Raw genomic sequence first — 14,285 nt, forward strand, 5'->3', positions numbered from 1 at the left:
TCTTATATGTAGTTTTCTTATGGAGTCTCATAATTTTACTTAGTTATGACTGCAGAATAACAGAAAGTTGTGAGTATAATAGCAATTTTCTAATAATTGTCTGTATTTGCACCTTCAATAATGTGTATAGCTTTCCTAATTTATTTTTTCTTGTTCCGTTTTTTCTAATTAGAATGTACTTTTATGTCTTTTGAATCTGTGAATAAAAAATTGGGGCTGATATTTTATAAGTATTTTTTTCTCTTTTCTGATGTATTTTTATTATATTTATCAATACAATTTTTAAAATAGTGACAGGTTAGAACTAAAAAACCAAGTTAGAAACAAACATGCCTGTGGTGTCATTTAACATGGTCTTCTGTTTCTGTATTTCCTGTACATTGGTAGTTAGATCTCCTAAAAGCTTCGTCAGAGTCGGGCCCTTTTTCTGGGTGGGAGGGAAAGGACTACTTCATAACCGATGTTACGTACTTTTAGCAGGAGGACACACTGTCTAGTTGCTGCTTGTCTCTTTCTGTGATGTTACCTGTTGATGATTATTGTCAAGAGCCATTAGTGTATTAGACAATGCACAGTGGTGATATTCTAATCCTGTTCTTCCTATTTCATTTGTCTCTGTGCTTATTTACATCTATGGGATACTTTTAGAAAGGGAAACTTCGTCTCGTCAACTCTTTGACCACCCCCCGAGACACAGGAGGCATAGATAGTACAGGACACCAAGTCCTTTGACATTACTAAAAGTCCTCGTACCTGATTTCACTTTTCTAGAGGTCTCTTGTCATATAGAAATAGCTCTCACCAACTGGTTAATGAGTATCTACTCTTTGCAAAGCACTGTGAAGACAAGTCAGGGTTAAAGTAGAGTAGGACATTGTCTTTTAACCTCAAGACTTTTGTCTCACCGTTTGGATCAGCTCTGACACCTGAAATTATTTAAGATCACCAATATAAGTAATTCAGTGCTAAATCACTTCACTCCACAATCTACTCATATGAGGGCAAAAATTTACTGAAAGGTATTCTTAATTACAGCCTTCTAATTTCAATTTCAGAAACTGGTAGCATTTTTGTTCTTCCTGTTTATCTAACAAACATAAGTTTCTGGTCATTAAACAGAATGTAACTTTGTGGGAAGGGTGGGGATTTTATTTATCCAAATGAATAACCTTTATTCAGTTAAAAATTGCCAAATGTCTGTTTGTTCTTGGGGTTTTTTACGGCACTTAACATTCAGTCTGCCTGATAGCAGATAGGATTTAGGTTGCCAAATATGGAAATGCAAGGAATGTCAAACATGGCAAAAGCAAATCTGCAGATTCCTTAATGCCATCTTGTAAAGGAAAATATACTACTTTTTATGAGTGATGGCTGCCAACTATTATTCCAGGGACAACATACTATATTTTGCTTTATAGACTTAAGAAAAGGAAGACCTATAGATACTATTTTTCTGTGGAGGGTGTTCTGACTCTTCCTCATCCAGGGAACCATTTTGAGGGTCTGCTAGTTTCTAAGTATATTTACCTCAATTATATACTTGGGGACAAGGTGCTTCTGTGGACCTACTAGACCCACTGTGAAACAGACATGGCCACAGCTCCACTTGTCCCCTGGACTCCATAAGCCCCCACTCTAACGAGAGAACCACCATTTTAGATCCTGTGGTATCAGGGTCAGCTCAGACCCATATCTAACAGTCTTTGAAAGATCTGGCATTCCCCTTTCCCCAGCACCCGCCTGTGGCCTGTGATCCTGGTAGGTGGTAGAAGGTTCTTTTGTAGAAGGATCAGTGAAATCTTCATCATATGAACTGTGCATGTGGGTACTGCGGGCTCCTTCCTCAACAAGACCTGTCCTCTCTTCAGACAGTAGACTCTGAGACTGAATTGCAGCATCTGATGTCAGCCTCTGCTTTTCAGCTCCCTCTCTTTTATACAAGTCAGGTAACACACGTGTCAGTTTCTGTCTATCTCGCCCATGCCAGTCAGCCACAGATCCTTTGTGGTCAAAGAACTCCAGTTGCCACTCTGGCCTTGCTGTCCATTATGACATTTACATCCATCTAGCCTCTGGTTAATTGTTACCACCTGGTCTCTATTTTGGAATCCTACCATCCCCCATTAATTGAAAAACTCAATACCATGGCAGTGTCTCTTACTGTCAACTCCAGCCAACAGAGGACAGAACCATTGAGCTTCTCAATGACACTGTGCCCCTCACAGATGCACTTATCCCTTTAGTGAAGGAAGTGACCTCTCGGCCCTCCTGGGATCATGGTCAGATGGTTGGCTCTTCTGATCTTTCATAAGAGATCCACACTACATGCCCACTCTTGAGCTTTTTGACCTCCTCAATATTCTGCCAAGGCAGTTCCAGCATCTCCATTTAACTTACATGAGGCCATTGTTGTGCTCAGGCTGCAAGGAGCCATCCCAGTGTCCGAGGACCAGCTTTAGGTGTCTGCCAGAATACTAAACTACAAGTCACAGCAGAGTGCTTCCGTGCAGATAAAGCCTCACCAATCTAGCCTCACATTCACCTCATCACCCTCCCCTTTCCGCCTGTTCCCCAAGCTCCCATCAGTGCACAACAGTGAGTCCTGGCCGGGCACGGTGGCTCACGCCTGTAACCCAGCACTTTGGAGGCCAAGGCGGGCGGATCACAAGGTCAGGAGATCGAGACCATCCTGGCTAACATGGTGAAACCCCATCGCTACTAATAATACAAAAAATTAGCTGGGGGTGGTGGCGGGCTCCCGTATTTCCAGTACTCAGGAGGCTGATGCAGGAGAATTGCTTGAACCCAGGAGGCGGAGGTGGCAGTGAGCCGAGATCACGCCGCTGCACTCCAGCTTGGGCGACAGAGTGAGACTCTGTCTCAAAAAAAAACCCAAAAAACAAAAACAAAAAAAAACAGTGGGTCCTGAAAGTCCTTCAGCATGAAGCTATTCTCTGCATGATCCTATCAACTGGAGTAAAAGGGATTTGAGGACGGGAAGCATCATCTTAAGTAGCTGCCTCAGATGAGGTCTTTACAGGATTTCTAGGCAAGAAGAGGTTGCTCTCCTCTAGTAAGAAAGGGCTGTTTCGAGCCAGGCACGGTGGCTCATGCCTGTAATCCCAGCACTTTGGGAGGCGGAGGCGGGCAGATCACGAGATCAGGAGATCAAGACTATCCTGGCTAACACGGTGAAACCCCATCTCACTAAAAATGTAAAAAATTAGCCGGGCGTGGTGGCGGGCGCCTGTAGTCCCAGCTACTTGGGAGGCTGAAGCAGGAGAATGGTGTGAACCCGGGAGGCGGAGCTTGCAGTGAGCCGAGATCGTGCCATTGCACTCCAGCCTGGATGACAGAGCGAGACTCCATCTCAAAAAAAAAAAAAAAAAAAAGAAAAGAAAAGAAAGGGCTGTTTCTACTGGCCCAGAAAGTTCAGGGGAATTTGGGAGTTCAAGATTCTGGGACTTGTCCACCAAATGTCCTTAACACAAGTATCAGGGTGGTTCCATCTGGGATGGAACCACACCTCTGGGTTGTGACAGTGGTTTCCTGTAGGGGTGGTCCCACTCTTTGTTGTCAGAGAAACTCCATCCCAGGTGAGGTGCTATGTAGCTCTACTGGTCATAGCAGCAGTAGCTAAGATAGTGCAGCTGAGAGGATTATGAAGTAGTGCACAGGAGGTGTTTGTACAAGCCTTCTCTATGAGACTTTATTTCTGAGGTCAGATAAGTACTTCATTTAAACCCAGAATTCCTGTGTGACAGATACAGTCACAGGATTCTCAGGAGGCCAAGTGTTGCTCCTGAAGTTTTTCAAACCCCAAAAGATGAACTAAATCTTGAAGAAAACAACATTGAACTTGAATCAAATGTGGTTGTTATTATAACAATGATAATAGCAATAATAATCATAGCTACCATTTACTGACCATATTAAAAGATGGCATCTGGATTAAATGTTGTGTGTATATTATTTTAATTTATTGAGACAGAGTCTCACACTGTTGCCCAGACTGGAGTGCAGTGGCACGATCTCGGCTCACTGCAAGCTCTTCCTCCCGGGTTCACACCATTCTCCTGCCTCAGCCTCCCGAGCAGCTGGGACCACAGGTGCACAGCACCACGCCCAGCTAATTTTTTTGTATTTTTTTTTAGTAGAGACGGGGTTTCACCATGTTATCCAGGATGGTCTCGATCTCCTGACCTCATGATCTGCCCGCCTCAGCCTCCCAAAGTGCTGGGATTACGGCGTGAGCCACTGCGCCCAGCCTTATTTTAATTTTTATAACCATCTATCAAAGAGATAGTATGCTCAGTTTACAAAAGAAACAGCTGACAGTTTGAGAAGTTAAGCAGCTTCTTCACAGTAAAACCACCAGGAGGGGAGTGGGGCTTGAATTTGAACCTAAATTTATCTGACTCTAAAATGTTAACCATCTGGTTTATAACAGCTATGTTGCTTCTCCAGCCAAGCCATGAAAAGTTAAGAAATATATATACCAGTCAGGATTTTTCATATATATGTAATTTTTGAAAAAGGGACAGTGTAACAAGCTAATGATGTTCCAAAAGTTGTGGGGTGGGCGGGGGACAGGAGAAGAGCTGAAAGCAGTGTGATGATTGATTGATTTACTGATCGATTGATTTTGAGATGGAGTCTCACTCTGTTACCCAGGCTGGAATGCAGTGGCGTGATCTTGGCTCACTACAGTCTCCACCTCCCAGGTTCAAGCGATTCTCGTGCCTCAGCCTCCCAAGTAGCTGGGGCCTCAGCCGTGCGCCATCATGCCTGGCTAATGTATTTTTAGTGGAGACAGGGTTTCATCATGTCGGCCAGGCTCGTCTCAAACTCCTGACCTCAAGTGATCTGCCCACCTTGACCTCCCAAAGTGCTGGGATTATAGGTATGAGCCTTGCCTATTATATATTTTTAACTGCAGTAAACCACATTTAAGAAAAAAAGAAAAGAAGGAAAAAATTGGGAGACATCCCTGTTTCATAGGACCTTCTCACTGTGATTGGCATTTTCCAAGATGAGCAGCTGAAGGACTCTGAGGAGCGCCTGCAGTCAGCCCCTCTCTAGTCCTCAGCACTTACAGGATACCTGTTGAGCTGCCGTGAAATATCACTTTTAAGAAACTTCATTTTTTATTTTAATTTTTTTGAGACAAGGTCTCGCTCTGTTGTACAGACTGGAATGCAGTGACGTGATCACGGCTCATTGCAGCCACACCTCCTGGGTTCAAATGATCCTCCCACCTCGGCCTCCCAAAGTGCTGGGATTACAGGTGCATACCATTGTGCCTGGCCTTAAGAAACTTCTTTATGAGGCACTGTTGTGGGCCATTGCTAACAACGGTAACTAGTTACTTGTTATTTGGGGGGGTTACATATGTGTTCTAGCAACGAGTTGAGGCAGATGTAGGGGGCAGTGGTTAATCTGGCAAGGGTCGGTCTTAGAGGTGGGAAACCACTGTCGGCAGCCCTTTCTGCTGCCACCTCCAATAAGAGCCAGCCCAGCTGAGTGGTTTCACTGGTGTGGTGTGGAATGTGCCTTTGTCATGGCCTGCAGACCTGATGTTGATGCTCTTGCCCATGACTGAGGACAAAGGGGCGGGGTGGAAAGCTATCAGGTGTGGTGTCTTGTTCCCAGGCCTCCGGGTGTGTCACCTGCCTCTGGGGGGCAGCCTGCCCTGCTCAGCTAACTCATGTAGGGGCTCCCCGACAGCAGCTGCTTGGCAGCGCACCAGCGGGGCTTGGGAAACAACTCTTGCCATCCCCCCAGTATTAGTTGCTGTTTCTCTGCTTGTGGATATTCCTTGATGGCAGGATTTTCCTCTTTTGACTGAACAGCAAACCAGTTTAACTCATTACATAATATTTTATAGAAAATTATATCCTTTATTGGATCTGATAGAAATTATTGAGTATATCCCAGGAATGTCAAAAGGTAAGTTGGCTGAGAGCCAGCTCCTACCATTTCTGTCACTTTAATCATTAATGGGCATTTCCTATGTTCATCACTGTGGCAAACACTTTATTACCTTCTTTCGTTCTCACAGTAACCATATCAATATTTTTTTATCACCCTCATTTTACAGAGAAGGAAAATGAGGCTTACAGGGCTTAAATGACTTGCCTGTGGCATACAGCATGCAGTCAGTTGGAATTAAATCCGTGTCTGATTTCAATGCCCCAACACCTAACTAGAATTTTAAAAATTGAGATGTATTTTACATACCATAAATTTACCCTTTTAAAAGTGTACAATTCAGTGGTTTTCGTGTATATTCACAAAGATGTCAGTCATCGCCACTAAATCCAGAACATTTACATCACCCTAAAAAGACATCCCATACCCATTAATAGTCATTCCCTATTCTTTCTCCTGGCAACCACTAATCTACTTTCCATCTCTATGGATTTGCCTATTTTGGACATTTCATATAAATAGAAGCATACAATATGTGGTGTTTTGTATCTGGCTTCTTTTACATAGTTTAATTTTTCAAGATGCATCTATGTTATAGCATGTATCCGTAGTTCATTCCTTTTTATGGCTGACTAATATTCATGGTGTGGCTATACTACATTTTGTTTATCAGTTCACCATTGATGGACATTTGAGTTGTTTCTACTTTTTGGCTGTTTGAATAATGCTGAAGAGAACATTTGTATACAAGTTTTGTGTGGTCATATGTGTTCTATTCACTCAGATACAGAGCTAGGAGTGGAATTACTGAGTCATATGGTAACTTTATGAATTAACTGGACTTTTACTTGAACTCCTGAGTCTTCTCAAAGTATGAAAATAAAATAAATAAGGCAATTTTAAGGTAGTGCTGTAGAAGCCCAGCATATTATAGAGAGGAGAGTTCCCACTGCTGTGAAAAAACAGGCTTCTCTTTTGGAGCTTTGTTATTATTTTGATAAAATTATACAGTGGCGACCAGTGTTAGCAACTGAGGGTTACGCAACGTCTTAGTATGTAGGCTGGAAAACACATGACTTGCATAGTAATAGTTAGGCTTCCATTTCTGTTATCTCTGCTATGGTTTGAATGTTTGTCCCTTCTAAAACTCGTGTTGAAATTTAATTGAGGCTTGGCACAGTGGCTCACACCTGTAATCCCAGCACTTCAGGAGGCAGAGGCAGGTGAACTGCTTGAGCCTAGGAGTTCGAGACCAACCTGGGCAACATGGTGAAACCCTGTCTCAACAAAAAATACAAAAATTAACTGGGCATGGTGGTGGTGTACACCTGTAGTCCCAGCTATTTGGGAGGCTGAGGTAGGAGTATTGCTTGAGCCTGGGAGGTTGAGGCTGCAGTGAGCCATGAGCATGCCACTGCATGCCAGCCTGGATAACAGAGTGAGACTCTGTCTCCAAAAAAAGGAAAAAGTTTAATTGCCATTGTAATAATATTAAGAGGTGAGATGTGGGACCAGTAAGAGGTGATTAGGCCATGAGAGCTCTGCACTTGTAAATGGATTAATGCTGTTATTGCAGGAGTGGGTTCATTATAAAACAGCAAGTTTGCCTCCCCACCCCCAACCCCCCACCACCCCACACCCTCCCTTGCCCTTCTGCCCATAGCCATGTGATGATACAACAGGAAGGCCCTTGCAAGATGATAGCTTCTCTTTGACTTCCCAGCCTCCAGAACTGTCAGAAATAGATCTCTGTTCATTATAAGTTACCTAGTCTCAGGTATTGTGTTATAGCAGCACAAAATGGACTGAGACAACCTCCCATGCATTCAGGTATTTTTTAAGCCTGCTTTGATAAGAAATCAAAACAAAAACAACTTGGAGTTTATTCTTACATGACTTTCTTTTTTTTATGTGACTTTTTGAAGTCATAGACTGCTTTTTAGAGTGGTGAGGAATAGACAGAAGCCCAGTGCCCTGGACTCCTGCCTCTGGGACACCCAATGCCTTATATGCTTCAAACAGACTGATGGGTACATTTGAATGTGAGAAATATGCATAGAAACATCAGCTACATCAAGGCCGGGAGGATTGTTGAGGCCAGGAGTTCAAGACCAGCCTGAGCAACATAGTGAGACCTGTGTCTGTTTTAAAAAAAAAAAAAAAATTAGCCAGACTTGGTGGCAGGCCCCTGTAGACCTAGCTACTCAGGAGGCTGAGGCAGGAGGATCACCTGGGCCCAGGAGTTTGAGGCTGTAATAAGTTCTGATCGTGTCAGTGCACTCCAGCCTGAGCAATGAGACTCAGTCTTTAAAAAAAAAAAAAAAAAAAGAAACCAGCTACAGTTAAACATGTATGCATACCTATGACCTAGTAATTCTGCTGCTAGGTATATATGGTATATATATGTGTGTCTGTATATTCACCAAGAGACATGCATATAAGAATATTTATAGCAGCACCACTATTTTTTTTTTAAAACACAGAATGTAAGATTACCCAAAATCTCTTCAACAGAAGAATGGATAAATGAGCTGTAATATATTCACATAATAGAACTCTATACAGCAGTGAGAATGAAAGAATCATAACAATATTGGATAAATTTCACAAATAAAATCTTGAGTGAAAGAAGCCAGATGGGAAAGAATATATCCTATGTGGTTCCATCCATATAAAGTTCAAATATGGGCAAAACTGACCTGCAATATTAAAACCAGGACAGTGACTACTCTTGGGGGTAGTGATTAGAAGGGGTATGAGGGGCTGCTGGATACTGGTTAGTCTTTTCTTGACTGAAGTGCTAGTTACACAGATACATTCTGTTAGAAAGTTCTACATGCTGTAAGTATACACTTTTCTATATATTAGAAATTTTTAAAGAATGAGTAGGCCAGGTGCGGTGGCTCACACCTGTAATCCCAGCACTTTGGGAGGCCAAGGAGGGGTGATCACTTAAAGTCAGGAGTTCGAGACCAGCCCAGCCAACATGGTAAAACCCCGTCTCTACTAAAAATTCAAAAATTAGCAGGGCATGGTGGTGGGTGCCTGTAGTCCCAGCTACTTGGGAGGCTGAGGCAGGAGAATCACTTGAACTCAGGAGGCAGAGGCTGTAGCGAGCAGAGATTGCACCACTGCACTCCAGCCTGGGCTACAGAGACAAACAATAAAACAAAAAACAACAAAAATAAAAAGAATGAAAGTATATGTATACACACATACATGTAAATAATTGGTTTCATGTTTTCCCTATCTCTAGTTCTAAAATAAATCTTAAACATGATACAGACTATGGAAATGTACTAAATTGAATCAGAGAGAATCCCTTTGTTAAGTCAGTAAATATCTGAAGAACAGAGCCTGGACTGGGAGGAAGTCTTCTTGTTAGGAAGGGGGTGGGATTTCAGAATGCCTCAGGAATGGGAGGGACTGAGCTTGAGCCCCCACCCATCGTCAGTAGCTGCATCTTTTCCTCACGCTGGTATGCTCACTGTCTTTTCATGTCATCCTTCCTCCTTTGCTTCTCCTCTCCTACCCCCAGTTCTTCCTGCCTTTTTTTCTGTCACCCTCTTCCCACCATGCTGTTTGTTTTGACATTGGACTAGATATAAATTATCAAAGAGGCAATCTGGCTGAGGTTGGGGAATGTGCAGGACTGTCCTCGCCCAGGGCTTTGGGAGATCCCCCAGGAAAAGGGTTGTCAGGACTGGAATGTCTACCCAGGAGAAGGTCTGTGGATTTTCCCTACAAAGGACTCCCCAAAGTCTGGGTCCCAGGCTCCTGAGATTAGGGAAGAGGCAAGCCCAAGAGAGAAAGCTCCACCATCTACCACAGCAAATGCAGATTTTCTCTATGGAGAGAAGACCAAGTCTTTTGCTATGAGATCAGTAGGGAAGGGGCACAGGGTTAACCTGGGACTTTTCACAGAAGGGTCTTAAGCTTTGTAATTTCTCAGGTTATTTTGGATCCTGCCTCCTGAAGACTGCTAAAGCTCAGCTAATTATATTTTTGTTGTAGAAATAATTTGCCTATGATAATAATGAGACTATCCTGAGAGAGATGTTTATTTTAAGACTGTTTAAAACTCTCAGGAATAAATATCCCTGGGGCTGATTCTGGGCATTAAAAACACAATTCAAGGTAGGTTTCATTTCTCTTCCTGCGGCCTTCACATTAGGAACCTGTTCTTATAAAGATGTGGCAGAATTTTGATTTTAAATAATTCGTAATAATGGATGCTGTTGACAATTTTGTATGTTTGTCATGTGACATAATTATTGGTTAAGGAATGTAGTGGACCAAACTTGCTCTTGGCTAATCTGTGGCCGAAACTTAAAATATGGACAATATCCAATTTGGAAGAAAGCCTTAGCTAGGAAATAATCAGATAGAAGCAGGGTTAGGGAGATGCTGACTGGAGATAAGCTGACTTCAGACAGGGTATTCTTGCGAAGCATGTCCTCCACCTAACTGGAGCATTACCTTCCTTAGGGGTTCGAGTCCCCCAGGTCAGAGTGCGTCTTCCTGCCGTGGACTGCACATGCACATGGCTAATCATCGTGTATGATAACGTGAGTATAGGAGAGGACCCTCAGGGCCTCCCTGATGGCCAGCTGTACCTGAAGTCCTCCTAGTCCTCCTTATCTGCAGGGACACTTTATCCCAGCAAAGCTCAGTGCTGAAGCCAAATACTGTGTCATGCTGTGTGCTGAGTAAGGCCAAGAGACCAAATGAGGATTTGGGCAGCCCTTGGGAACTATAAAGAAGAGGCGAAGGTTTAAGAGACAGAGGAAGGAGTAGACGTTGGGAAGGGCTTGGAAATCTAATTGGAGAATTTAGCCTCTTGTTGACTTTACATAGGCATGCATACACCCCAATATTTAGTCAGTGCTTTTTCTGTGCCAAGTGCCGTGCGTATCATCTACTCCCTTGGGAGTAGCTCCCTAGCGTATTCTCCTAGCTACCCTGTGAAGTCAGCAAGTATCATTATTATCCCCATTTTTATAGATGAGAACATTAAGGCCCAAGGAAGTTAGTCATATAACCTGCCTAGGGCCATGAAGCACATTCTATGGGTGGACTGTTTAAATAGATCCTCTCCTTCCCTTGCTTCTTCCCACTCCTGCCTCAGCCAACCTTGGAAGAGAATTGAGAAGGGGACCTAGCAGAGTCTTTTGTGGATAGTAGTGTGGACAGTCCACGTAGTACTGGTGTTTCAAGACCATGATGTCACCTCTCACAGGTGGTAGGCATTATCAGCATAAAATCACACCTAGCCTGGACATGCGTGTTGACAGCTGCAGAGAGCTGTGAGAGAAGGTCACGTGGGTTAGGGAGAGTGAGGGATGAGAGGGAAGAGCAGCGTGTGTCATAGTATCTGGAATAATCTAGCATCAGATGGATATCATTTCAAGAAATGCCTCAGTGGCAGAATGATTGAATAAAATGGGACTCTTGGAATGAAAACCAGGCCCGGAAGAGTTAGAAACACCATTTCTGGAGGAGGGTCACACAGCCGACTGATAGCAGAAGCAAGTATGTGTCACTGGGAGAGGTTGAGCGTGTGCCTGAGGATGGCGGGCTCACTGACTTGCAGGCATCCTCCAGCCCTGGGAGAAGGCCTCTGTCCTCTGTGGGATAGCATAGAAGAAATACTGTTGGAAACTAAATTAGAGTAGCAAATCACAGTTGGTGTTTACTTCTGAGTAGATATTCATGTTTATCCCAGGCTTCCCTTTGCCATATTCGGGACTGTGTTTGTAGGATTATAGTCAGACATTTAATTCCCTGCTAGCAGAGCAGCTTCCTGGTTTTTTCAAGCTTATGGTGCAGAATTGGAAAGTGGCAGGCTGACACGCTCATTTCAGTTCAGTGGTGTTTCCTGTGGGAGACTGCTGAGGACTCAGTCTGACTCAGCTGGCAGCTGGAGAGACCCCAGCCAGGGTGCCTCTCGGCCTCACCAGCAGGACCCACTTCTCCTGCTGGCGTCATGCCCACGTCAAGTGCTTCCCCACCTTACTTTCTCCCTCACAAAGGAATGAGTGATGGATAATTAATATGTAGAAGTACATATAAAGTGTATGAAATTGTATGAAGGATATGTAGCCAGTAGGACTACTCTTAGTCCCTGGAACCTGACCATCCCTCAGACAGCAGCAAGGAACCCTTAGGTTACAAAGTATTTACAGGTGTTGAAGTGACATTGGAGCTCTGGTTTTTGGCCCTAAAGATGGGGGTGGGGTGAGTGACTTTAAAAAGGAAGCACAGCCTGTGATTTTCAGTGGCTGAGACAAGTAATTGGTGAAGAGTTATTGAGCATCCATTATGTAGAAGGCATTCCTATTTCCTTTGACTGCTGTAACAAACCACTACAAACGACATGGCTGGAAACAACAGACACTTATGCTGTCACAGTTCTGGAGGGCAGAGTCTGAAATCAAGCCACTGGTGAGGTCGCACTGCCTCTGGAGGAGACTGTTTCCTTGTATCCTCCATTCTCTGGTAGCTCCAGGGTTCCTTGGCTTGTGGCCATATCACTCCAATCTCTGCCTCTGTGGTCACATGGCCTCTTTTTCTTCTGTCTCAAAACTCTGCTTCTCTTATAAAGGACACATGTGACTACCCATCCAGATAATCCAGGACATCAACGGATTAACTTAATCACATGTCTTTTTTTTGTCATATAAATTAATATAGATTCTGGGGACTAAGACATGGACATATCTTTTGGGGACCCACCATTCAGTTCACTTTAGAATTCTATTAGTTTATCTGAAAACATGGAAAAATAAGAGAAGGTATCTGCTCTCTAAGAGTCTGTAATGCAGTTAGGTTAATATAGATGTGTTTATTTATGCAATAAGCATATATTGTTTCCATGCCACATATTGTTCGTGTGACAGCCTGTGTGGTTGCATTGAACTTACATAGTGGAATGAGACACAGCCCCTGTGCTGGAGAAGCTCAGAGTCTGAGAGGAAAGACATTGTACACAAGACTAACCTGAGAGACTTTCAGTCTCTCATGGCCCAGTGTTTGTAAGAAGATATTCAAAGAAGCACAATCCGAAGACCAAAATTAACTTGTAAAAGCATTTTAATCATTTCTTGTTCTCAAAGTTAAAGGAAATCCAATATATAACCCCATAGTACAATGTTCATATCCTGGTTTTCTCTCCTAATTCTCTCACATTCCCCCATTCTGCATGGCACATTCATTTCTCCCTCTCCCCCTCTCTCTGTCCTCTCCTCCCTCCCCCCTTTCTCTCCATCCTCTCCTCCCCCGCCTTCTCTCCTCATCCTCTCCTCCCTCCCCCCTCTCTTCCCCCTCCCCCGCCTCAGCGCTTTGTTATATAGATGGGCTTAGCCTCCCTTGGCAAGTCAGGTTTCTTCTCTCTCATCTCTCCCGCTTGTCCTCTAAGTCTACATCCTAAAGCCCAGGAACTTCTCTGGTTAGGACAGTCTCCTTAGAAGGAGAGACACATGGAGAAGCCTTTTTACTCAGAATATAAGAAGAGAGGCCAACAGTACTGACATCACACAATTGCAGTCCAGTTTGATAAGTATTACAGCGAGATTTTAAAAACACATTATTTTGTGCTGGCTTCATTCAATTTTTGCAACAACCCAGTGGGTAAAAACTGTAGTTATTCCTATTTTATACATAAGGGAGTGGGCTTATAGTCATTAAGAAACTTGCTCAAAATCAGTAGCAGACCTGGGATTTGAGCTCAGGGCAGGGTGATTTCACCCTTGGGACCCTGGAGGTTGGAAGAGTATCAGGAGAATCTTTAAGAGGAGGACGCCTTTGAATCAGGTATCTTTGAAGGCTAAGAAGGAGTTTGGACAAGATCTAAAGAGAATTCTAAGCAAAAATGACATGGTGGGGCTTTCAAGGTGCTCTAAGTACCTTTTGGCCAAGCTAAGGTGCAGGATGCAGCGGGGGAGAGGTATCAGAAGAAAAGGTGGTTGGAAACAGACTGGGACAAGACTATGCATGGATTTGTATATCGCTGGACTTTGTTCTAGGGGAATGTTTGTTACTGAGGGTTCCAAGGAGAGGAGAAACACAATCACATTTGTGTTGTGAAAAGAGCACTGTAACATCAGGGATCACATAAATCAAGGCGGGGGAGGGAGAGGGCAGGACTTGAGGCAGGGAGAGTAACGTGGCAGAATGGCTTTTACATGCAAATTCAGCCCATAATTAGCAGTCCCACTAGCCCCCTGTATGGTCTGTTTGCATAAAACACTCTCACAAGAGGCACAGAGGAAGAGCAGTCCATAGATAAAGGCACCATAGACCTAGCAAACACTGCCAGCAGTCTGCCCCCGGCAAGTGGGCACGGTGGCAGTGCC

At 43.7% G+C, this 14,285-nt stretch overlaps 1 long non-coding RNA gene across 1 annotated transcript in view; it reads right to left on the bottom strand.

Moving 5' to 3' along the window:
• Positions 1 to 234: 234 nt before the first annotated feature.
• The window catches only part of LOC129470757 (uncharacterized), a 28,983-nt gene continuing 14,932 nt past the window's right edge, over positions 235 to 14,285 (bottom strand). The window contains exon 3 of the long non-coding RNA XR_008653296.2: positions 235 to 526. This is a non-coding gene — a long non-coding RNA (uncharacterized lncRNA). The remainder of the gene's footprint in view (positions 527 to 14,285) is intronic.

Source organism: Symphalangus syndactylus, chromosome 2, assembly GCF_028878055.3.
Source record: "Symphalangus syndactylus isolate Jambi chromosome 2, NHGRI_mSymSyn1-v2.1_pri, whole genome shotgun sequence".
In the NCBI taxonomy this organism is placed as follows: domain Eukaryota; kingdom Metazoa; phylum Chordata; class Mammalia; order Primates; family Hylobatidae; genus Symphalangus; species Symphalangus syndactylus.